At 41.0% G+C, this 25,787-nt stretch overlaps 1 long non-coding RNA gene across 3 annotated transcripts in view; it reads right to left on the bottom strand.

Moving 5' to 3' along the window:
* Positions 1–450: 450 nt before the first annotated feature.
* Positions 451–25,787, bottom strand: part of LOC142362618 (uncharacterized) — a 57,620-nt gene continuing 32,283 nt past the window's right edge. For 2 of the 3 annotated variants that reach the window (XR_012765197.1, XR_012765198.1), the window contains exon 10: positions 23,856–24,839. This is a non-coding gene — a long non-coding RNA (uncharacterized LOC142362618). Of the gene's footprint in view, positions 1,185–10,306; positions 10,377–23,855; positions 24,840–25,787 lie in introns of those variants that run through there. The other variant, XR_012765199.1, reaches the window with a different exon arrangement.

Genomic DNA, 25,787 nt, shown 5'->3' with positions numbered 1-25,787 from the left:
TGAGAGATGAAATACAAGTACTCCATCTGTCTAAACCCAGCAGCTCGCAAAACATTAGCCAACTGCTAAGTTGCTGCTTTTCTGCAAACTGAGTCATCCTCATCACACATTCCGCTGGGTTTGAAGTGATTGACAGGAAAAAAAGCTAAGAGAAGCAGCTATTTCTTTACATTTAGCTGGTTTGTCAGGGCATTTGAAAACTTCTGGATTAAGGTGAAAATGCTTAAGGATTAAGTGGGGAGTGAAGGGAAAGGGAATGAAAACATTTTAGTGCTGTGAATTTAGAAGTCAAGCAGACATGCTCAGGAGAGCTAGCAAGACCTTTACCAATATGCTCTATCTAATCAACAATATTATTTAGAGTTTTCCACTTTATGGAGGAAAAATGTAATGTTTGAAGGTTTCTCTCGCTGGTGCTGTCTGTATCTCATCAGGGCGTTAATACACTCAGCATGTGTTTTGCAAAATGAGATTTTGCAAAAATCAGGATCATTCCTTGCACCCTGGCAAGAGGTATTAAAAGATACTCATCTTTACAAAGAGTGTCCTGAAATGATGGAAATACATAAAAGTCTCAAGAACTTTTGTGAGAGTTTCCAGGGGTTCCATCGCACCACAGAGTAGTGAATCATAACAAGAGATGTCTAGGAATGTATTATTCGAAAGCAAACACTGATATTGATAACGTTCACATTTAAAAGACTGCTGTGAATTGTTTCAATGGTGTTAATTACATGAATAACAGGCAAAAAGGAGGTGGCTTACTGTACTCCATACTTCTCGGCACTGTGGTAGGCCAAAGGTGACATGAGGGAGTCAGGAAATAAAGATTTAATTCCACTGCCTATTGCAGGTGTCCTGTAATGTTTGGAGTACTTGGTTTTCTGTGTTTATTTCCCCATCTATTTTTTTGTGTGCAGGGAAAAAAAAATGAGACAAAAAAATCAGATAAAATCAATTTTGCAGAGAATACTGGAAAGTCCTGTCAGGTAGCAGGAAATTAAAATGTCTTCAGCAAACTGTGGAAACTTGGTTTGGAAGATTATAGGAAAAATGTAGGAAGCTCTTAAGATACTTGAAGTAAATTTAAAGACTCCATGGAGGAAGAAAGACAAGTAGGAGGAACAGGAAGATTTCATGTTATCACTTGTAGGAAGATGTTTCTTTTGCAGAGACCCCTAGAGCTGAAAAAACAGAAATAGTGAGTCATTAATTCTCAGCTCACTTGTTTTCTTTGATGTTTGCTATTCAGAGTAAGTAGTTTGTGCCCATTTGGGGACTGGAAACATGTTTATACACACAGTAGCATCATCATCATAATAATAACTGAATAATTTGTATTTTAAAAAACCCTTACGCACTTCATAAAATAGTATACAGGATTGCTGCATTTGCTTATGTAAAGGGCCACACAAACTCTTTAAAGTCTTTCCCTAGAGAATGTCCCAAGGCTTAGGGAAAAAAATGTAGATAACCAAAGATAATTACCACCTACGAAAACAGAAGTTGAGGTATTTTCAGTTTTATCAGTAAAGACTGATTCATGTAACACCCAAATATAGCAGCTACGGTTCAGGCATCTATCCATCACAGCTCTAATCAATTCTTTACTTTCTTCTTGGGGCAATATCTGAAACCTACTGGGCAGCTCAGAATTTTGAAGCTGTGCTGATTTCCTCTTAGGGCTCTTTACAGCCTTGTGTGGCCTGTGCCCCAGCTGTTTTGAAGGTCTGGCTATAAATTCATCTGCTCTCCTGGCAGTGGAGAGAGCACTACCATTATGAAATTCACAGTGATCTAGGAATATGCGTTGCTTTAAGGGAGATGAAACCTATCCTGAGGACTTCTCAGTGATGATATCTTCACTCTGAAATCTGCTTCCCTCCAGACCCAGCAAGACCAAATGCCCTGGCTCCCCTCTGACCAATGCAAGCTTACGTGCACAGCATTGCAATGGGCATCCTCCCACTGAGCACCAGTTCAGGGTTTGCTTTTTCATAAAAAAGGCTAAAGAAATTAGGTTGAGTCTTCTTCAAAAAGAACCCCATGACAAACTGGTATTAAAGTTGTTGATGAGTTTGTTGGACTTAATCTGTGGAGCAGATGTATGCTTGCCAGGCACTCCAGACGCACGGTTAAAAAAAAAAAAAATAAGGTAAAAGTAGGGGCTTAAAACATCACATAAACCTGATTTACTAGTCATCCAACCTGTACCCTTCCAAGCCCTGTGATATACATGTAGATTAGCATTATTAAATTCCACTTAAATACATGTTGGTTTTCTTAAGTGTGGCATGATTTTTATTGAGATTTCTACTCAGCCTGTGTTCTGGACCTTATGCTGAAGTACACATAGTGTCACTTGCTGATGTGACCTCCTGGCTGCATCCATCTATCAGGTTCTTAGCCATTTCCACTTAGTAGAAAGGATTTTTTCCTTTTTTTAATCTGCACATTGCACATGCACTTAATTTTACATGAAAAATTGCATGCATAATTAAGCATAGCGGCAATGAAACATTCACATTTGAAAATGTCCTGCCCAAACCCCTACGACTCGGTGGCACATTTGATACCAAGGTTTTCTAACACACCATAGTCCATTCTCCGTTAGTTTTCAATCTCTTCTGTTAAATGCCCTGTTTCAGTTAGAAACTGCACAGTAGGAAATTAAAACATGTTGATAGATTGGAAAGTTATTAAGCTTCCTTGCAGTGTTAAACAAGAATTTACAAGAATTCGCTCTCCAGATTTATCAGGGATATATTTACAGTACTTGAGTAAGTGTGAATATTACTCACTGGAGATATTTAGTCACATACTGTATCTCTCTGAAGGGAGACCATATTGCATTAAATGTCTCCACCATGTACTGTAATTTGAAAGATAAATCCTTGAGTGCTGATTAGTCATGTATTGATACAGAACATCTATTATTTTGGGTCTATAAGAAGATTTTCATCTCTGTAATATTAATTTCTTGGCTATCATCATGGTTTTTCTTAGCAACCATCTTTCATTATCATAACTCAGGCCACTCGATATTGTTAAATTTCCTCATGTACAGTGCCAGAAATGACACTGCAGGTGGGGGAGGTAAATCTTACTTAAATTAAATGGTTTTGTGTGGGCTTAAAACAAGCACAGACATTGCTAAGGTTTTGAGTGAAGTTTTTCCAGTGACACATTTTGTGGCATTAGGGAAAGTGCTCACACTCACAGGCGATCCATTTCCACATCTGAAAAACGCATTCTAACGTAACTTCCCAGCAACATGGCGAGATTATTATGTAATGTATTAGTTAAAATAGGGTCCAATAGCTAAGATCAAAAATAGTATTTAGCAGCTCTACTCCCACTGAATTCAAATATCTGACTCCCCTTGGGTATCTGGTCAAGAAAAAAACCTAGGTGCTCTGTCTTGGGTGTGTATTCTGGTCTAGTTATGAAATGCAGGCAGCAATGGTGACCAGAATGAAATCTCAATTTAACAAAAGAAAAGGTAAAAGAATTTTGACCATTTTGTAGGTAGTGAGAAATATCAGCTATATCTGATACACATGAGCTTTACAAGATACTCAAAGCCAAAATAACATCCCATAGCTCAAAGCTGAAGGTAGGAGCAATTTTCAAGCATTGATTTTTGACTAACCATCAGTGTAGCACTAGATTTTTCTGTCTTTAAATCACACTTGGGAATGGTATTCTCAAAATACCGTGGTTGAGTAAGAATCGAAGTTCTATAGAAAGTTACTTTTCACAATGCAATATTGTTCCTATACATTAGAGAACTATCAGTTCTTCTCTTCTGTCTTCAGCCCACTTGCCAGGAGAGAAATTGCCATGTTTTCGGTTTTTCTCTTTTTTTTTTCCCCTTTCCTTTAAAAACCAACCAAACAAAACCTTCAGTAAAATAACTCTGCCCACTAACAGTAAAAGTCCACACGGGGACCCTAATTTACTCCTCTCCATTTTAAAGGTTCTGTAAGAGTTTCAGGATGAAGATTTCTTTTTTTCTAGGGACCAGACACAGCAAAGCCATTCAGCGCCAGATGCCCCATCACCACCCTCCCAACATCTCTAAGCTGTGAGACAGAAGGACTCAGACCAAGGGATAAAACAGTATCTTACTCCTCTGCCTTTTCAGCCCTCGTCTCTCTGAGGTGGTAGTGATCACCGTAAAGTAGGCAGCTTGATGTCTTTTGTGATCAGCTGTGTTAGAGAAACTGCTCTAACACCAGCAATTAATTTCTGCTATTGGGACATCAGGGGCTTCAAACAGTTCACAAGCACAGCGAAATAAATGGCAAAACTCCCATTTTCTTCTGTGAACTTTCTAGGGCAGAAATCAGGTTTTAAGGGCGCAAGAGATCACACTGTCTGACTTGCTGTATAATCCTGGAGAAGAGGCTGTCCTAGGCTGACCAGCTTGTGAATCGAGGCCACTGTGCTTTTCTGTAGTAGGTCCTGCATCATTTTCTATGGGCTGAATGCTCAGAATTGTTATAGAAAGAAAAAATAAAAGGGAAAGGGAAAGGGAAAGGGAAAGGGAAAGGGAAAGGGAAAGGGAAAGGGAAAGGGAAAGGGAAAGGGAAAGGGAAAGGGAAAGGGAAGGCAAGGCAAGGCAAGGCAAGGCAAGGCAAGGCAAAGGCAAGGCAAAGGCAAGGCAAGGCAAGGCAAGGCAAGGCAAGGCAAGGGCAAGGCAAAGGCAAGGCAAGGCAAGGCAAAGGCAAGGCAAGGCAAAGGCAAGGCAAAGGCAAGGCAAAGGCAAGGCAAAGGCAAGGCAAGGCAAAGGCAAGGCAAAGGCAAGGCAAGGCAAGGCAAGGCAAGGCAAGGCAAGGAAAGGCAAGGAAAGGCAAGGAAAGGCAAGGAAAGGAAAGGAAAGGAAAGGAAAGGAAAGGAAAGGAAAGGAAAGGAAAGGAAAGGAAAGGAAAGGAAAGGAAAGGAAAGGAAAGGAAAGGAAAGGAAAGGAAAGGAAAGGAAAGGAAAGGAAAGGAAAGGAAAGGAAAGGAAAGGAAAGGAAAGGAAAGGAAAGGAAAGGAAAGGAAAGGAAAGGAAAGGAAAGGAAAGGAAAGGAAAGGAAAGGGAGGAAGAGGAGACCTGCTACTGCATTAAATTCAGCTAGCTATAAGCCTGCCGTAATTTCACACACAAATCTTAATGTCTCCTCCTCAGCTCATCCAAACTCCTACTCCACTGTAGTTCACAAAATGTGGTCACATCTGAGTCGAGCTGGCTGCACACTCACGATCCTCCAAGCATGCAGATCAGTATGAGACAAACCAGCTGTGCCAAATCCTGAGCTGAAGCACTTCCACGAGGTTCATCTGTTTTAGATCAAAGGGCTATAGGGCGTCTCTCATCAGAAAGTGCTGGGAATAGGAGACCTTAAACCTTTTGATTCCCGCAGTCCCTCAACCTCCAGATAAATTAAAATATTTAATAAAAATCTAATGGCAGTGATCTTGTTTGTACAAATGCTTTATTATCCTGTACATTTTAACCACAATCTGCCTGGTTCCTAATGTGACCTAAAGAATCAGTTGGCATTTATTACAAATGCAAGGCAGAAAGCTTCTGGCTCAGCAATTAATCACTGACATAGAGGAATTTCTTCTCTCCAGGTGGGGAAACCATCCAAAAACTAAGAAAAATAATCGGGCTAATTAATTCTTATCTGCAAAGAGCAATTAGATAAATGACCTAAAAGCAGTCCTGTCACCCCTAGTGAGGTGCTCAGCTTCTAAATAGAATAATGTCTCTTTGCCAGGCCATCTCTGCAGTGAAATGGAGATCACAGAGAGGAAGGGGAAAAAATGGCATGTGGGGAGGGAATGGACTGATAGGGGAGTAGGTTAATTAGAGCTGAGACCAGTCACTGGTATAAAAAAAAAAAATAAAAATTAAACCAGAGCTCTGCGCTAGGGTAGATTTGATATGATCCCATCACCTTCACAGCTATGCCTTTGTGCATCCGGACGTACTAAAGAGAGTGAAGTCATGTCTCCAAGCTGCTTTTGAGGAGGAAAAGCATTCACCAGGCTTGTCCACCATTGCATTGCATTTCACCCCGGTGAGTGGCATCCCTGACACGGCACTCTATTAAATTTGAACCGTGCGTCTCTGGCACGGAACAGTGGTGCTAAAGTGAGATGCAGAGTACTGTGTTTCAATTAGTTTGCTCTGTCAGACTTCTTTGGTTTTCGTCAGGAGATGTGCAATGCACAAGGCTTCATGAGTGAGCCAAATTAATCTAAGCAGTGCAAGAGAGCAGGCAACAAGAGCACAGGCACATCAGATCTTTGGTCAACTGTGTATCACCAGCAAAAGTCCTGCTATCCTTTCAGGTGCCTCACAGACAGTCAAAAGCCAGAAGGGGTGATCAAAAGAGAAAAGGCCTTTGGGACAGTCTAATATTCAGAATAACATTGATTTTGCAACCTTCCTGGTTATAAGTTTTTCTTTTTGAGAGATACTGAGCGAATATGTGAAACATCCTTCTTTGCGTATGAGAAGCCATCTTCCAAGGCAACGTCTGCCTTTTGTGTTAACACACATCTTCTTTGCTCTGTGTGCAAAAGGTATAATTTCCCTGATCTTGCTGTTCTGCCTGCTTATATCATGATATCATGCCATTTCTGATGGTAGGAGACAAAGGGAGACATTGAAGTAATTGATTCAAGCTTATCTAAGTATTTACAGAAATAAGCCTGAATGACTAGACATACAGTACTACAGCAGTCAGATTAAGACAATCCACTCCAGCTATAGTTAATCAGGGTTTTAGCCTCCAAAGAGCTGATTTGAGACCAACAAAGTGTTTTCCAGCTCCAAACCCCCGTGTCAATCATGTTCCTCCTGCCTTGGAGCCATTAGCACAATACCAAATACAAATGTAAATAACAAGTCTGCAGGTAGTTCATGGATTTTCTCTGTTACTGTTTCCAAGATCCAGCGCCTCTTACAGTAAAAATAAATCGCTATCCCAAAAGCTACAGATTTTGGTAAAAGACCTTTGTTTCTCTCTGAAAAGTTGTGTGACCAAGGTTCCTATAATTTATACAAAGCAGATGCCTGCTTAAACACTTTACTCAAAGCTGTCATGGCTGCTACATCCAAGTAGTTAACAATAAATTATAAGGACTAATGAGTTAGATCAAGATGCATGAAAACACTGTATATATTCTTAAGAATGACACTTCAACTACAAAAAAACTGTGTATGTTTGGAGAAAAGAGGAGATATATATTCCAGTTAAGTACTTTGCTTCTTGCATTGGCTGAAATGCGTCGGCACAACAAAAGCAACCATCTGTGTTTAAACACAAAGGAAGAGACAAGAAAGTCTGTGTCAGTTTAAATTTGTATTTCTCCTCAATGATGTTAATGTGAGATTTAAGGCAGACCAGAGCCTACAGGATGCCTAAGGATCCTTCTGTAAGATGGATGCACGTGCTGGAGATGGACAGCTCAGACCCAGGTCTGAACATCTGCAGGACTGGGGATGTTCTGGGGAGAAAGCTTGCTGCAGAAGTAGGGTTATTTGTCAACCTTATGTCTACTGTGCAAACCTTGCCAGATTTCAGAACATAAAGGTGAGTAAGTTTCAGTTTAGACTTTTTGTTATATGTATCAAAATGGACAAGGTCCAGGCACAGGCTGTGGAGGGTGGCTAATTGGAAGATTGCTCTCATAAATATCATCTCTTCACTTTTTGCTAAGGTGCAATAAAGTTCTCAAGAATTTTATATTCAGACAAGAATTCAGTCCAGAGTGGACACTTGCTAATAATGCTGGACGATAAAGATACTGAAAATAACATTGGAAAAACTGAAAAACAAACTATGAAGTTTGTAGGCAGGTTGGTGTTTTCAGATAGAGTTTTTTCAAGAAATGCCAGTGACACATTCTTCAAAGTTCCAGATAGCAGGATTGAATGACACAAATCAACAATATACTGGCAAAAAAAAATCACTAATAATTTCACTACATTTAATAAAGAAAAAATTAAAGGGAGAAGACACTCAAACTGCAGTTTTTCTGCTGAAGTTTTTCCCTTCTATTCCTGAGCCTACACTAGCATTGGCAAGCAAGGCCAAATCAATGCCCTTTCCTATCTTATCTAAAGTACATTGATTGCAAAACATTGCGAGTATTTGTGCCCACAATAGAACTGGCCGTTCAGAGCTACTTGGAACTGAAAATCGTTGGGGCAGCTGGTATGCAAGGGTTGGTCTCCAGTCCTCTGCAAATGTCTGCTCTGGTTCGGTTTCCATCACATCCATGCTGTACAATGACTGGGAGTTAAGAGCAATAACTTTTTTTTTTCCTTGCAACCAACTCACTTATGTTTAATTTATACAGAAGTAGGTACAGCCTCCTTCAGCACCAGAGTGTTAGGGTGTTTTTAATGAATAACTTATAAGAAACAGTCACCTGCTAACAGGTCAGTCTCCCTTTTGTGTTTCATTCCAGTTTCATTAGTAAAGAAAAAAGGCTTTTGATTGGATTAATGGAAATAAAACCACAGGGACTAAATTATAGCGTATCCAGTGCTTATTTCTAGTAGCTCCTACTTTCAAGTGGGAGCATAATTTTTATCACCTTAGGCTCAAAACTTTGGTATATAAGTACGACTGTCTTGGACTGCAACATGGAAAAGGTTTTGCTTTACCAGGAATCACATTTCATCTTTCTTTCTTCAGTGATGCAGCTAAACAGCCTCTAGTTTTAAGGTTATCACCCCTATTTTGTCCCTGAGCTGCTTGTTCTCAGCAGAAACTTCTCAGCGAAGTCTCTCAGGTAGTTTGCTTTTTCCTTCCCTCCACCTTTCTCCTCCTCTCCTCGTATCCCTTCACCACCCTCTTCCAGCAAGGGGCTATTTTTATTTATGTATTCATTTCTTTTCATTGAGACTGCAATATCTGGAGGTGGCTACAGGCAGGACACAGAGCCATATGCTTGGCCTAACTTATACAAACAGTGTTCTGCGTGACAGCCTTTCCTAGCCCATCTGCAGCTGCCAGGGAATCCATTATTTTTCTGGTCCCTGAGGAGGAAAAGTTCTTGAGCATCATTACTCCTAGGCAAATGTAACTGACTCTAGTACGCACCCTAATTTGCTTGCCATAATTATAGGTCGCTCACCCCCCTTTGCTATTTATAAACCCTTTTTATTTATTTTTTGTACTTATCAATAATGAATGGAGGCTAGTGAATTATGAGGCTGTAACATTTGAATATTATGAAAATGCTAATAACAAGGTATCATAGGCAGCAGCACCCAGTTCTTATCAGCTGGTCAGATGCTCTATTAAGCAGCCAGTGAGGAGTTCAAGCAAATTGGTTATGTTAATGTCCTGTAGTACTTGGGGAAGATGAGGAGTTAGCAATTAATTTTTTTTTCTACTTCTTCCCAGGCTGCAAGCCAACAGGGCAAATTTATATTCCTCCTATACCATGGGACCCCAGCTCAGAAGGGGGGCAAGGTGGAAATGCGAGAGGCTACCAAGAGCTTTCTGAGATCTAATTGAATGGTGCAGCCGAAAAACTGGTGGGAGGGTAAGGGGGTGAGCAAGGAATAAGTAAGTAAATAAATAAATAAATAAGGAAGCAAGCCCCAAAACAATGGAAACATGGCATTCTTACCCATTCATTTAGCCTGACAGTGCTTTTGCAACTTAAACCTGTTTTATTAATTATGTTTGACATTTCCTTAATTAGTTTCATTTACATCCCATCAGCCCCTACCAGACGATTGCCCCATACATCATTTCATGAGAGGACTGAGATGCCTACAGAATTACAAAAACAACACCCTTCCAATCCTCAATAACGCATCAGTGTATGTTTCACAGATTTTGAGAATTAGTCTTTTCACCTCTTATTTTTCTTAAAAAATAAACAAATATTTCATCATCCTTTTAGAATGATTATGACATTTTCAAAGGAACACGATGCTGGACTAAATTTCTATTTTACTTCCATGCACACAGTTTGCTTTGTTTTACAGCTCCTACATATCTTGACTTTGACAAAATATGGACTTTACTGAAGGATCCTTTTCTATAGACCCTGTCCTGGCTCCACTGAGCCCTGTTAGTCTGCCCCAAGTGCTTTCCCCAGATACCTCTGCATACTCACAGTAGCTTTCTTTAATTTATAGGCAGATTCCTATTGTCCCCACAGTTGCTATGCAGTTTTCCATGTACCGATTAATTTCCGCAGAGGCCATATGACAGACTTTTCACAACTTTAGTGAGAATGAAAGGATCGTTTGGTTGTTTCACATCATTACTCTGACTTACTGTCTTGCGTGTTTGTCCTGCCTCTCCCTCCATTCCTTCCATGGGCTTGTGTATGCACTGTCACTTTGCACTGTTGAGTAGACAGAGACAGTGATATTAGAGTCAGGCATTTTAAAGTACATAATATTTTAGGCTCAGCTCAACGCATTGTGCACTGCTGTAAAGAACAGAGAAATCAGGAGAGACAAAGCCCTATGCCTTGCAGGGGGTCTGGTCAAAGATCTCCAGGCTAATGCAGGTCATCGTTTAGCATAAAGAGGACAGAGTGCTTTCAGTCTGGAAGCTGCATAGCCAAAATAGCAGCTACATCAGAAAACTGAGTCTTCTGTTGAAGCCGCTAGCCCTGCATGCCCAACCTGAGAACCACCAGGCACACTTCGGCTGTCAGATGTCTGGTGCAGAACCCAGCTCTTCTGCCCAGCACTCAGCACAGAGTGACGGACTGTTCCTGACTAGGGTAAAGTGACAACCTGTTTTTGCTAATCCCAGAATGTGCTACCAGGAGCTGTCATTTCAGAGTCATCACACTCTCTGTTGATATCAGTGAAGTTAACCACGCAGAAGGAAAACGCTTGTATTAAAGCAGATAATTATTCCCCAATTCCTTAATAACACGTGCAAGGGAAATTGATTCTTATTGTCTTGGCAGACGATGAGATTTCAGCACATTTTCCGCTTAGTGTTGGTGCCCAGGCATCCTTTCTCCTTTACACTTCCTAGATCGGGGTTATTGCACTGTGCAGTGACTGGTCATCCAGTACACAAAAAGAGAGAGGTTTCTTTATTGTGGACCGCTATGCCTCAGAGACAGAGCCCATACTCATTTTGTAAATTAAAAAAATGCCACTGTGGGAGCTCATCGACAGGAAGTAACTTGGCTGTCTCGATTGCATTGAGAAGTTCATCTAATTAAAAAGACAGCCGAGGAGAAGCTACCTCTATCCTACCATCTACCTGTCCTCGTAAGGGCAGTCCAGGTCCCTGTGTAACACCACAGTGCAGCGATCTGCCGGCACAAGCCCTCCCAGTACAAGTATCAGATGGAGTTGCAAGCCCCAAAAAAAGAAATATTCCTGCAACATATGGAAATATATGAACTAAAAGAAATACACTGAAAGAAATATAGATGTGTTTGCTTTCTCTGTAGGACTTATTTGCTAGGGTAAAGCCTGCTTTGGTGTCTCTTAACCATGTTTCTCAGTCCTTTTGGCTCTGGGACCAGGTCATGCGAAGCCAGGCAGATATTTCTGTGCCTGCAACAGGATCCAGATGTTACAGATGCTCCTGGTCCTCTGTCCTCTCCAACCCTCACATGGCTGGATCTAGCCTGGGTTATAACCAACTGTCTCATCAACTTAAGTTTGCCCAGAACTTTAAACCTTCAGTTTAATAAAATTCTCCCAGCCCTTGACCCTTGGAGGGGAGGCAGAGGGGGGAATAACGCTCTTGGTTCCCCTTAGAGGTTATTACATCTGTGCTTTTGGAACCAGCAGACATCAGGGATAGAGTTCCACAGTTGGACTAGACATAGAGAAAAAACTCTTGCAATTTGTTCTGAAACTAGAGAGATTTCATCCTGTTTTGGAAGCCTTCCAGGTAAAAGCCATGTCTGGGACCCTATCCAGATTTTCTGCAAAGCAATGGCTGTTTCATTTCCAGATCATTTCAGTCCCCAAGATCAAAGGGAGCCTGATTTTAAAAGCAGGAATTAAGTACTGGCGAAGAAGAAGGCAGTTTTAACTTTGCTGTAATCATGCACACGATTCACAGAGGAGTTTAGTCAAAAAGTTTGGAGAGTAGTGGTTTGGTTTTGCTATTTCTCTCTTGCTTCATTCCTTTCCTTGTTCTCTCTTCTCTTTGATCCAAGCATTTCCCCAAGACACTGCGAGAACACGGGTGTGAGAGGGATGTGAAGCAGATTGTAGGGAAAAGGTTGATAAGACACGTTCAGTGTTTTCCTTTTTCAAGAATGCATCTCAGAAGCAGTTCAGAAGAAATTTGGAGAGATGAAGAGAGGGGATGAAGTACATATCCTTGTGGGATCACAAACAGCCCTGGGTGTTGTTCTGTGGGCTCTTGCTTCACACAGTGGTTCTTTTTGAGCTAGGTTGGCTGCTTTTTAATAATGTCCTCTTTGGTCATTGATGCTCTTTCATGGCACATTAACCTCAAAGGGTTTAAATCGTTTCCCAGCTTTTCTGTTTGAATTTCTCTGCAAACATATGAACACAAACCCCAAACCCTGCAGTTCAATTATACACAACTTAAAACCTCCGCTAAAATAGTTCGGTAGATTTATCAGATGCTGCTGGGCTTCAGATTTATCTGAAATAGCGTCAAATGGCCAAAAAAAATCAAAATATTTTTCTGTCACATGCTGTCATACATTGTCAGCGAACCTTGTGCTGTAGCTGCAGTGAAGTTGAATCTGATTAAAAGATCAGCAAACAAGGCAGGTTGAGGGGAATTTGATCTCATCATTGCTATGCCTGGAAATACCTGTCATCTTCTAGGCTGTCCTGCACTGTGACACTCTTTCTTATCCAGTTTGCCCATGGACATTCGTGGTGACACTCTGTGCAAGCAAAAGGGGATAAAACGGGAAAAAAAAAATCTCGATCCTTTCCAATGTTATTTTCAAGTTTTATATTATTATTCCTCTGAGATCAAGCCTAAACATAAATACCAATTATCTGAGCTACAGACAAATGAATAATTTGATGTAAAACAATCCTGCTTTATTCAAATGAGAGTAGAGGTGAAATTAGAGCTACGCAGGATATTATGTTAAAAAGCACACACACACAAAAAAAGAAAGAAAGCAAAATGTCTAATTTTAACATAGTGTTGTTATCTGTGATTAATGATTTCCGTGGGTGTATAACTCTTATGCAAAAATGCCATGTAATCATGTACATATTTGATTAAATAGCTTAATTTGTGTTCATTTAAAAAAAAAATAAAATAAAGCCAAATAAGCTAGATAATGAGTGGGCGTGTTGTAGGAAAAGCAGATGGGATTTGAGGCACTAGCTGTGTTCAAAGGAAGCCACCAATTTCACTTCAAGAATATTTGCGTATGAAAGCTGATATTTTCTAGAAACATTCATGAGTAGAACACAGAGGGAAATTTTGCCAAATTCTGCTGGTTTTGATGAAGGCACACAGAGACTGGTTCAATTCCCACTCCTTGGGAAAAGCATCTTTATTTATTTATTTTTCTGTATTTACTGGGAATGTTTTCTTTCTCTGAGTCAATTATACCTAAAGCATCCTTTTGTTTACTTCTGAGCCTCTGACAACAACCTCCCCTTTCTTTGCCTTCACCTGTGGAGTTAAATACTTATTTTTCATCACACAATGTAAAAGACACCTCTCCAGACTGGAAATAATGGGATTCTTTTGTGGGTAAAGTTGTGTAAATCACAGTGTCAAATGAATGGACAAAGCTTTAATGGGGCTAATAAACACGTCCCTCTGTATTGAGCAAGGGGAATTTTTATGAAAATGATCAAATAAAGTAATAAAAAAGAAGGGGCTTCCCCTCTGGGTTTATGAACTCTCTCGTTACACATCATGTATGACACACTGACTGGCAGAATATATGATGGACTGTCATACATTGCAGAATGACTTCAATTAGGATGATAAGATGACAAGTTCCCATAGTTCACATCTGGGTTGGCTGTGGGTTTTTTTTTTAACCAGGCTCTTACTTTGACCTCTTTCTTTCTAATGTTTGATACAAAATTTAAAGGGCCAGTTGAGGTCATGGGAGGCAAAATGTGACTTAAGTCATGGGAGGGAGAGGAGGATCGTTTGTTTCTTTGTTTGTTCTAATATCCATGGGTAGGATCCTGTAATTCAGTGCCTGACTCACTATTACAAATAATTAATGCCAACAGTTCAATCCACATGCACAACTCCCGAATAATGAACCAGCAAGTGCAGCCTGCCATTCACGACCAACTGCAAAAATCACAAAACCTACAAGCAAATACAGAGGCACATTAGACAACACGACGCATAAACCAGCGTCCACAAGTGTCATCCTCAATTGCTTTAAACCACCTAGTCCTGCACGTAGGATCACAGGGCCAGAAATACCTTTATTTCCACAAGAAAAGGGCTGACGTCAGGCCAATAAAGACATGCTGGAAGAAGCAGAATGTTGGCATAATTTCCAGCTCTGGGATCATCCAACTAAAAAGTCTGGTTAGGCGCTCTCTGAGTATCCAGCAGCTAAAAGCTGCAAAGCCTTTGGCTGAGACAGGTAGGCAACTCTGCTTGAAGAAAGAGTTGCGTCCAAGGTGGATGCTGAGGCGAAGCTGTCAGCACTTTGAACCTCAAAGAAGAAGAGAAGGTACAAATTAGGAAGTACTTAGAAAATGATGTCTTTGAGGGTCTGGGAGACCTCGCATGTAAAGAAAAAAAACACCAAAAAGCTGTGTACAAGGCCACCTTTTATTGGTATGTTAGAGTTCTTTAAATGACTACGTTCCAATGGTCGTCAAGAGCAAATATTACTATTGTAGGACCTACATATAATACTACTAGGTCAGGATCAATCTCAGACTCTTTCTTCTGTGGCAGCTATAAAATAGACAAACTGAAGATGGAAAGCTATTCATCCTCTGTAGGACTAAGCGGGCTCCGTGATATTGCTGATCCCTGTGACCATCATCTGTCTGACCCCAGGGATACTCTCTAGTGGGACAGCATTGCCTTGTCAGCTCAGAATCTGACCCAGGCATTTTACATTGTTGCATGATTTGAGACAGTCCATCAACCTGGAAAAGGGAAATGTTTTCCAATGGAAGAGCAAATATTTTCCAGGTGGCCTATTCTGCAGATTCAGCATTATTGCAAAGGAATTACCTTCGAGCCAAAAAAATTGCTTGCGTTACGAGTCTCAAAACGAAATGGTAAGTGGAAGGAGAGGGATAATGGAGGCACTTATCGCTGAACAAAGCCATAGGTTTGGTTTGCATACATTCAGGTAGGAATGACTCTGACTTTGAGTAATGGCACATGTCATGGTATAGCCACAGAAAAGAATATAACTCAAACACAATGAAAAAGAAAAGCCTCACCACGTAGACACTGAATAGCAAAACTCACTTCAGTTCTCCTTAGCTCTGGTAAGCCACAAATATCAGCAGCTACCAGGAAGAATTTCCTTGGCATCTACTTCTTGGGATAAATTGAGGTCTAAATCTAGACTAACGTGCCCAGAAGCTCCTGCTGGAGGAAAAAGAACAAGGAAAAAAATGAAGAATAAAGGGAAAAAATTCAGCTGAGTTTAATCTGAAGAGTGTATCCATCATCAAAAATGATACAAATCAGCTATTACTGGATCATGCAAAAGAAACTCTACTACCTGTGATCCTTCCTTTGCTTTCTAAACCTCTTTTCAGCCCAGCCTAATGAATTGTCAGAACTGTCAGACAGCTCCAAGGAATGACAAATGTCTATGATTTGCTGCTGCTGCTGCTGCTACTTTGCTGAAAACACCTGATGTATACAGTCTTGAAATCCTCTGTTTTGTATTAAAAGCAAGGGTAAACTGAAGGAGTTGGTGGACATGCAGAGTTTTGGGTTTTTTATTTTACATATATATAGCCTAAAGAGAAGAATATGATAAAAGAATGTTCAAGTTGAATATTAAAGTACTCCCAAACCAGGAAATGACCTAAAGGAGGCAGAATATGTAATCTCAGCTGTGACCGATTTTGAACACTTTACAATCCCATATTTAGTTATATTATTTCATATTATGTATGATAACTGCCTATGACCCAGCACAAAATTTGCAATGATGTATCTCCATGCTTTTGTGATGTTTTCTTAATCAAAATTGTAGATAATAAAACACAAAGCATTCCAACTCCAGAAAGAAACTATTTGACAGACAATAAGTTCAATCAAATAATTAATCTGACAAATATTAGAGTTTGAGTTATACAGGCTCCAAACATTTATTAACTTGCAGCCAGATTCTGTGAACATTTGTCATTGACTTAAATGGGTCTAAGATTTCACTTCTTGACGAGTGACAGGCCCTGATGGGTATTTAGTCATTTCTGCTATACCAGATTGGCACTGTACTTAATACATTTGCTAATTCTGTCATAGAATTTACTCTCTATAACATTCCCCTGCACCTTCCTTAAAGAAACTCTTGTGAAGCTGTCCTTTCAGTAGCACACACAGAAAAAAAACATACTTTTGGAAGACAGACACTATGATTCTTGCCTAATTAGCCACTTGTCCAGTACTGTAATGCAGTTAGAAAAGGCTGCTTTTGACTGGAGAATACTTTTTGCTCCTTCGGTTCTTGTCAGACAATATTTTCACAACAGCTCCCAGGCAATTAGGTTGCTTGTATGACTTTGTGGGAAATGACCTGCATTATGTATCATTAAAGATGAGATAGACACAACCATGGTACTATTGTTGAAGGTAAAGGATACTGGGAACCTGATCTGAGCACAATTAGGAGTGTCACAAACCAGGTTCCTCAGCTGCAAGACTGGAGGCAAAGAACTGATGTCCAGGAAAGATGAACCAACTGTGTCAATGAACAAGGAACCAAGCAGAGCTGATCATTCCTCCTACTATCACAGGATGAGGTTTACTGTCATAGACTATGCTGCCTGGGGAGCCAGTCCAGATTCAAAGGGCTGCTAAAAGTAGGAACCTTAATGAGAACCATGAGGACATTTTGTCATATTTCTTGCAGACCAATTCATTTCCACCTTGGGGAAAAAAAAAAATAATACCGTTTGTAGATCAAAAGACACTCCCAGCCGCTCTTCTCCAAAGATGGGAAATGAGGTTGAGCTAGGTCTCAATGTTTTATGAATTTCATTAATGCTTCAGGCTCTCTGCAAGCCGAGAACATCAGCAAAACTTTTGTCCCAATGAATCAGGCCTAGTCCAAAAAAAAGTACATGCCTAGCACTTGTGAGCCTGATTAAAGTGAGGGTTGGGAGAAACAAACAAACAAAAGCCTATAAAATTAATTGACTCACATGAGAGACTGCAAAATTGAAGACTCCTGTGCTGTGTGTCTTACAACAAAGCAACACTGGCACACAGTAGCACAGCTGCTACATTGGTGTAGGATGTCTGCAGACGATACTGCATTGTCATCTCTCCAGATATCATCGCAATGAACACTTTCCTCCTCAAACCTCTCCTGTGAGTCTCCCCTGTTATACAGACAGGGAACTGAGGCAGAGAGAATCCAGCTCAGGACCTCCAAGCCATCAGTTTGCTGGCACCTATTGAAATCAAGAGCAATCAAGCCTCTACACAGGGTTTAAGCACTAAATAACTTGAAGAATTTGTTCTAAAATGCTTTGCCCTTGGGGTCAATCCCAATAAACTGGGGGGAGGAAAACAAGTCCCCACATATTAAGCGATTGACTGAGTACTGGGGTCATGCATCCCCTCCCTTATGAACAGACACAGTTTTGGGTGAAAATGGCTGCCTGAGTGAAGATACTGCATTCTCATCACCCACTATGTCACGTCAGGAGCACATTGATGGGACTACCCAAGGATCTCACAGGGCATCTGTGCTAGTGGATAACAAAGAGAGCACGATGCTCACTCAGCGATGAGAGCTGGGCTCCCACAAACAGCCACAGCAAAGGGCAGGAGGAAGCTCTGTAATAAACCGTTGGTCCCATAGATGGTCAGCAAATGAAGATGTGTATGTCCAGACAGAAGGAATAATGATAAATAAATGCCAAAGGGGTTACTGGGTTCCTCTCTCAGATTAACTCTAGTTTGACAGTGGTTTGTGTTTGGGAACTCCTCTATGATTTAAGAATAAGAATTCTTCTCTAAGTGGCCTAAAAACTCGCTGCTATATCATCACTTGCTGTTGTCAAATAAATAATCATGCGAAATCAGCTGCAGAGAAAAGTCTCCTGTAGAACAGAGTTCATGCATGACATATGATATATCTTTTCAAAGGGACAGATACATCTTTCTTACAGCCAGCGTGCAGCTTCCTTCACTGCACCTTCCCTTCCATCCAAATCACCTCAAATAAATGTGAATTCTGCTGTGTTCACAGTAATTCCTTCATTTTTAAACACATAATGGAATGTATAACTAGTCCTCATAAAAATTTATATCTCAATTCGTCCCTTTAATTTATAACAGGCCCTCCAGGCAGTTATTATTCAAACATTAATAAAATGCCTATGGATCACCAAAAGCATCAATTTTCACATTCACCTCCCCTCCTATTTGTACATATATAAAGCCAGATTAGAGTTGATGCCACTTCTGTGTCTAACAACAATTACGCCTTTAATAAGATGGGAACAAATGATATATTATCTTAATCATGTTAGGAATTTGAGTTCTTTTCATGAAACAAAGTTGAATTTTTTATGCCCTTTGTGACAATAGTTACTTAAGAGCCTATATGTTTGGATATTGCAGTTTATGCAAATGTTCATGTTCTATAAATTTTAGATTTATCTCCATTTATCATTCCGCATGTTCTAATATACAGACATTATGGTTTAGCATATGACTCTGCAAACAGTCTAAAATATGATTAGGACGCCTTTCATTTATTTATACCATAGAGAAAAGGATGGAGGAGGGAAAATAGCTGTTGTAGGAGCCAGATCCTCAGCTTCCATAAAACCACGTATTGTGCAGAGCTGTATCTCACTATACTGACATAAATCCATTGAAGAGTTTGGTCTTTCATTTGCTAACAGCAGAATTTTAAAGGATTAAATTTTATAAGGGAACCTTTCTTTCTGTGTTCTAAAAGCAATTGCCAGCTCATTGCATACCACACTGTAAAACTCTTCTTCATGAGAGTAATTTTGCTAATATCAGCTCTCCCTTAGAGACACAAAGAGACAACTTACATGCACAACGGTTTGGGGTTTGAAGATCATTTAAGAGGAGTAATGATCATTAGGACCATAAAGATTTGTAAAAAAGAATTCCCTAGCATTTTTTCCTTTTTCTGCTGGGGAATTTAAAGCCACTTGAACTTGGAGTAGAGAGTGGGGAAAGCTGTATTATGATTCTGCATAAATCACTACATTTGTGTTGACATCAAAGAAACAACAGCAATTTATGTCACCTGAGAAGCTGGCCCTTTTCATGGCTATGAAAAAGACCCACCAAAAAAAAACAAACAAAAAACCCACCTAATGCATCTGACGTCTAAAGCAGGTTAGATCTGGTTTTGAACTTCATTCATGGGAATGAGAAGTGATGTTTAAAATGGGAGACAAGCTACGAGGAAATTACCAGGAATGGAGACGTGAACACAGCGTATGGGCAGGAATTCAGTTCCACCACCTCACTTTCATTATGGAAACTGTGTTTGTAGCAGCGTTACAACCAGGCATTAGCTCTCCAGGAAACTTGCCTCCTTTGGAGAGTTTGCAGCATTGATCTGGAAGATTTTACGGTGGAGTCTCCCAGCTATGCCAGCGGGAAGTTCCTGTTCATTCACTAAGGTGCTCCCTCCATTTCCCGTGCAATGCAGAAAATGCTGATAAAGATTCAGGGAGGGACCAAAGCTCAAGTGAACCCCATTAAGACAGGAGCTGCCTTCCTGTGTGTTTCATTATTAATACCGAGTTCAATTACTCTGATTTCTTCTGTTGATGAATTGGTAGCACCAGAACCAAGTCCCTGGCTGATACCCATTTGTCTTTGCTTGTAAGTGCTAATGTGATCCTGTTCCTTTAAAATCAAACTCCTGCTTCAGTCACTTTACGTCTTTGCAACACTAACTGTCTTTTCACTAATTGGTTCTGTGTAAATGAAACAAGCTGAAAAACACTGTGGCACCAATAAATATTAATAAGTTATTGTTTGTTTTCTTTACCTTGGTTATGAATTCGTACAAAGACAGTGCTAAGACATTAACTCCAGTCTATTAATTGCCACCTGATAATTGCCACCTGATACTTTTCTCCTGGATAATTAGGTACCCATTAGTTCTAATCAAGTAGTTACTTAATTATTGCAGTAATTAGTCTAATGGACTAGCAAATTGAAGCTTTATCACTTCTGGATACTTAATGTTCCTGACAGAGTACTTCTCAAGTGTCAGGGTTCCTGATTCAGCAACCTGCCATCGATGAACCCCCTGCTGTCATTTCCACCCCACCCACGCTGCTCCCCAGCCACTCACAACACAACTTTGATGCATGAAGCTAGAGGCAACGTAAATTTGAGTCCCTCTTCCTTCTTGTTCCCCTTCCCACCCCTGTCTGTGTCTCCCCACCTGTGCTCTTACTGCTCAGCTCGTTCCACGCCAAAAGAACTTTGTTGGGAAATTAAATAACAACTTGGCATGGAGATCACATGCATTAAGCTGTACAGCAGTGTGATTCAAAGAAAGGAGCTAATGTTGGCAGGTGTGGGAAGAAAAAAGCAACTGTGAGGGGAGAAATAATAAAGAGCATTCATGAATACTCGTATCCAGCCAGGCTTGGAAAGAAAAAGGGAGAGGAGCAAAGCTGACTGGTGGTAAATGAAGGCATGGCTCCAAGGTCTGGGACTGGTAATAGGTCTCTCTTTCATCTCTGAATCAGAGGTGCAGATCTAACAGATTTTTAGTGAATAAAACATGGAAAGTCTTTTTTTTCTGCCCATGGCCTCTGTACCACAGAGTTGGTGGACAAGAGGCCATCAGCATTTCTCTGCTCCATGGTTTTATAATTAATATCATAGCTAATTCTTAAGGGCTGTCAGTTCCACCCTTCCACAATATTCTATTTAGAAAAGGCATGTGAAATGGCACCCTCACGCCTGTACTCTGTCCACGTACTAGTCCCTACGTTGTCCTAGTGCATTGTGCTTGCTTTTGGATACTAATGTGCTTGAGGTGGACACAACACCCATAGACATTTAGGAGCATTAAATGTGGATTTATCTCTCCTGTTGCTCATCTGATCCAGATTCTCTCAAGCCTCTTCATGTCAGATTTGTATCAGAATTGATCATCAAGCCCTTTGGCAAGTGTCATCTGCCCCAGGCGCTGCAATGTGTAACATGTAAGTGCTCCTTGTACTGGGAAGGGGAAAAAAAGATTGATCCTGACCAGAAATAAAGAAGCTAATTCCATTCAATAATGCTTGACAACTTGCTGATGGTTAAACTACTCCACATATGTGGTAGGATTATGTGTTCTGAAATAGATGTATTTATCTCTCTTGATCAGACAGCTCATGTTTCCATTGCTGCTAATATTGTAGCACAGTCTCGGATCTTGTCCAGGGGAACAGGCTCTGGAACCTGACTTGAGTGGGTCCTGCTGAAGTGTGCCGGGTTTCCAAACAGCCAGGTACCTGTTTGTTTTTTTTTCTGGATGGCAAGGTACAGGCTGGTGGCAGTGAGGAGAGATGATTTTTACACACCTGGTTTTTGACCTACTACAGAACTAGAACAAGGCCAAGTTGTGGGTCAGAGGTCTCTTGTGTGTCAAAAGCTGTATAATTTAGGTTACCACTCAGACCCTGGTCACCTAGTGTGCCATGTAATGAGTATTCGTAGAACAAAATAAACCCCACACCCTAATATCCTCACAAGCATTGGAATTTAATTCATCTATTGAACTATCCGTCTCATGTTATCAGAGCTGAGAAACCAACAGCTTTCTGGGGAAACAAATTTATTCGTAATGCTGTTTCTCCTAATTCTTCTTACTGCATGAAAACCAGTGTCCTTTTTCAGTTACCTCACACTGTTACCCAAAATACAGCAGACCACGACAGAGAGGTCACCGGCTCCTGAATCTTCTGCTGTGGCTCCACACGCATCCGTCACAACCGGCTGCAAATGCTCGTTTCCTCTGAAGTTACTCTTTAGGTAACAGTTAATAAAACCTTATGCTGCTACTGAAAAATCATACCACAAAACTGCTTAAACACCTGCGTGAGGCCACTGAGCAATAACAATCCCATGCATTGAAAGCAAAATTAGGCAAAGCATGCTTGGCCCGTTAAGAAAATATATTGCTTGAAATTGCAGTGCCTCAGGATGCCTAGATCTTGCTCCTGCTGTTAGCTCCATAGGAGAGGGCTGCCAGCCCTGTTCAGCATGGGACCTGTGTTGACTTGGATTCAAGTGTCTGAGACCATTGTCTTTGTCAAAGGCTCCCAGTAGCAGAAATGTAGTAGAGAAAGATTTTTATGGTGAGAAACAGTTACATTCTTGTCCATCAGTAGCTGTAAATTGTAACTGACACTAAAAAGTAAGCAAAGCCATCAGAGGAAGGCAGAAAACCTTGGACTTCTCTGGCCTGCTGTGAGCAAATTTGGTCCAGAGCTGTGTCTACGAGACCGCTGCCCGCACGCACAAGCTGGCACTCGAGGGCGAGGGCAGAGAGGCAGCAGGTTGGGGTGACCCGTCGGGAGGGTCTCACACATGTTGTGCCTGCACTGAGGCTCAACAGAGACCGTCTGTCTCCAGCACTATCGATCCAGCAGAAGCACTAAATTCATTTTAAGGATGCTGAGAGAGAGATAGAGTAAACTATACGTGGCAGATGTTAGTCACGTTGCTTAATGTACTACTTGAAGGTGTTCAGATGCTCTGGTGATGAGGGTGCAAATAAAACCAATGCAGAATAGAGTGAAACAGGCTAAGAAAGGATTTTTAGTTTTAAAAATCTAAAAAGGCTTTTCTAGCTTGAGGGGGAGTAAATATCATATTATCCACATCATCATTTTTCCCTCTGGATTTGACTTCAAAGCACTTCTACAATTCTTCAGAAATGACACCACAACGAGTAAATTAGAAGACAAACTGAGAATACCTTTTATGTTGGAAATACCAGGAGAAACTGTCCATTGATTATTGAGGGGGAGATATGCAGAACTTGTTAAGGTAAGATTGCTTGGAAAGCTTATGATGGTGTTGCATGCGAAATAAAAGAAAAAAAAAAGAAACATAAAGAAGCAAAATCCTTAGCACCTTTTCCCCACATCGCTTTATGCACTTTCTAGCACTTCAGTTCACAGGCTCAGTTGCAGTCAATTTTAGCTTGTAACAATTCAGCAGTTTAAGATCTCCGTAACAGTTTAGACCACCGCTGCTCAGTGGGTTGCACAGCTTTTGGAAAAGCCTGCGTGTTGTGCTGAGGAGGGGTGGGAGTGCAAAGGGAAGGAAGAATCAGGGAGGCAAGCTGCTTCCAATTTGTCTATCCAAATCTAAGAACTTTTTATGGGGTGTGGGTTAGTGTTGGAAAGATCTTAGCCTTCACCTCTTTGAGAAGCTCTCTGAGCGCTTCTTTTATGCTTTTCATCATTTTCTTGGTTCTGCACACATGGAACAAATGCCAGCCCACAGCATAGATGGGATGAGACAAGATCAAAGACGATAGTTCAGCCTTCTGCCACTAAACAAAGCAGGGTTGTTTGCCTGTGTGGGAAAGTTAGTAGCGAAGTATCTACAGGGTGACATGCAGAACACCACTGGTGAACATCAAGTGCAAGATACCTTGCACAAAGGTAATATGAATTTTGCCTAAGGGAGGCCCTCTGAAATGGCAGCGAGGGCTAGCTAATTCAGTCAGACCAGCCCTTGCTTCCATCTGCTGACTGCCACCAGCAGCTGCACCCTGGATCCTGCTGATGAGAAGACTTTGGCACTCCAGAAGTTCAGTGGCAAAACTACACTGAAAAAGCAGTGGCTGGCAAGCAGAGTCTGAGGAAAGTGGGGTGATAGTTAGGTTGGAAAGACACTCCAAGCCATAATTTCACCTTTCTGGCATAACTGGACAGAGCGCTGGGAGTATGAGAGAATAGTTACGACACTCCTGACCCTCAGGAGATGCACCACCAACCAGGAGGAGGAGCTCTGAATGGCTGGGCTGCCTTCCACTGCTATACCAGGGGGAGGACTAGACGAAGCACACCACTGCCAGCCTTCCTGGCCTGCTGTAGTGGGTCTTTGCTAAAAGTTAGGGACATGAAAATGGACAAAGGATGGTATCTGGCTCTAATTTCTCATTCTGGTATTCAGGTGAATCCAGGTGAAGTAAGCACCGCACCTGATGCTTAAATACAGTTTACCCTGATTGACATCTGTCTTCTGTCACCCCAGTGCAGAAAACCCTGGGTAGATGCCACCTCTCCTGTCACTTGCTGCAAGGAAGTTTCAGTATCCCACTCTAGCAGCATGCACAGCAGTGAAAAAACGAGCACAGCCATCTCAGTCCGCACCAGCCCCCCAGAAACAGCCCTGGGGGGTTTGGATGTCCTCCCACGTGTCCTCTTAAAGCACCAAGTAACCTACTTTCCTGCTAATCCTTCCTTCTTGTCCTTTTTAGATTGTCCTAGTGTAGGTCCAGCATTGAAAGGATCTCAGGGGGTAAGTGAAGAGGGAGGATGACTGATCGCTCTGGAGTCTGGGTGTATGGATGGTTGAACCACTGGATTTCGGGATCTTTGGTGTTTGCTGTGTTTTGGATTTTTTTGCAGGTTGTTCTCAGCTGCCTGTCAGCCCAGGCCATGATGAAACCCAGCATCTTGCAGAGACATAAAATGGAAAACAGGCAACTCATCAGAAAAGTAGCAGCTGTTTTACACCATCACAAAACAAAATCATCATACACTAAAAACTAGATTTAGCAGTTTAAAAGAGCTGCTAACACCAAATTAGCTGGAGACAACAGTGTGGTTTTGTAACTGACAGTGCTTCACTCAAACGCCCTAATTCATGTAAAAACAACTTAGGAACCATTAAACGGCTGATGCTTTTGGAAAGGGGAAGAGCATTCAGACTTTCAACGGCTGCTTAGGAACAACGTGCAGATTTATTACATCATCTATTTTTTTCTTTTACGAATTTTAAATAAGCATTGTGTCAAAACTGCCACCTCTTAAATAACAATGATGCTATAGTCCTCCTGACAGAGGGAGACACCAGCTTTTATTGGCAAGTCATTTGTATTTACTGCAGGCTGAAAACCAGTAAAAAGGTTGTACAAAACTTTAATGGTGAATGAGATAGAACAAGAAGGCCTTGAGCACTTTTGATCGTCAAATACTTCAATAACTGCATATAGCTGTTCATACAACCATAAGTTCATACACATGGAGAGGATATAAAGACTCAATTGCCATATGAATGGGCTTTCTGTTGCCTTCTGGAAACTCATATGCATATACAATCTGTGCTAGATACAGGTGCAATACAAGCTTTCTTTTGGCCCAGCTGTGTTTCCCACTGAGGATGAAAATTTGCCTGAGCTGTAGACACATCCCACCCATAACCAGCACAACTCCTGAGGGTTAGAAATTTGTCTGGCAAGAGATTCAGGTAATCACTTTACTACCAAAGCATATGTGGCTTGGCCAGAGGTTCATCATTTTATAGCCATGAAGAGGTGATTCCTTATTGCTTGGGAATAGGTTTAATTTTCCCGTATGATTACTGAAATAAGAATTTGGTTTATTTTCCCTATGAAGCAGCT

This window comes from Opisthocomus hoazin, chromosome 10 (genome assembly GCF_030867145.1).
Source record: "Opisthocomus hoazin isolate bOpiHoa1 chromosome 10, bOpiHoa1.hap1, whole genome shotgun sequence".
NCBI classification, from domain to species: domain Eukaryota; kingdom Metazoa; phylum Chordata; class Aves; order Opisthocomiformes; family Opisthocomidae; genus Opisthocomus; species Opisthocomus hoazin.
This window is presented reverse-complemented; position numbering and strand designations above follow the sequence as displayed.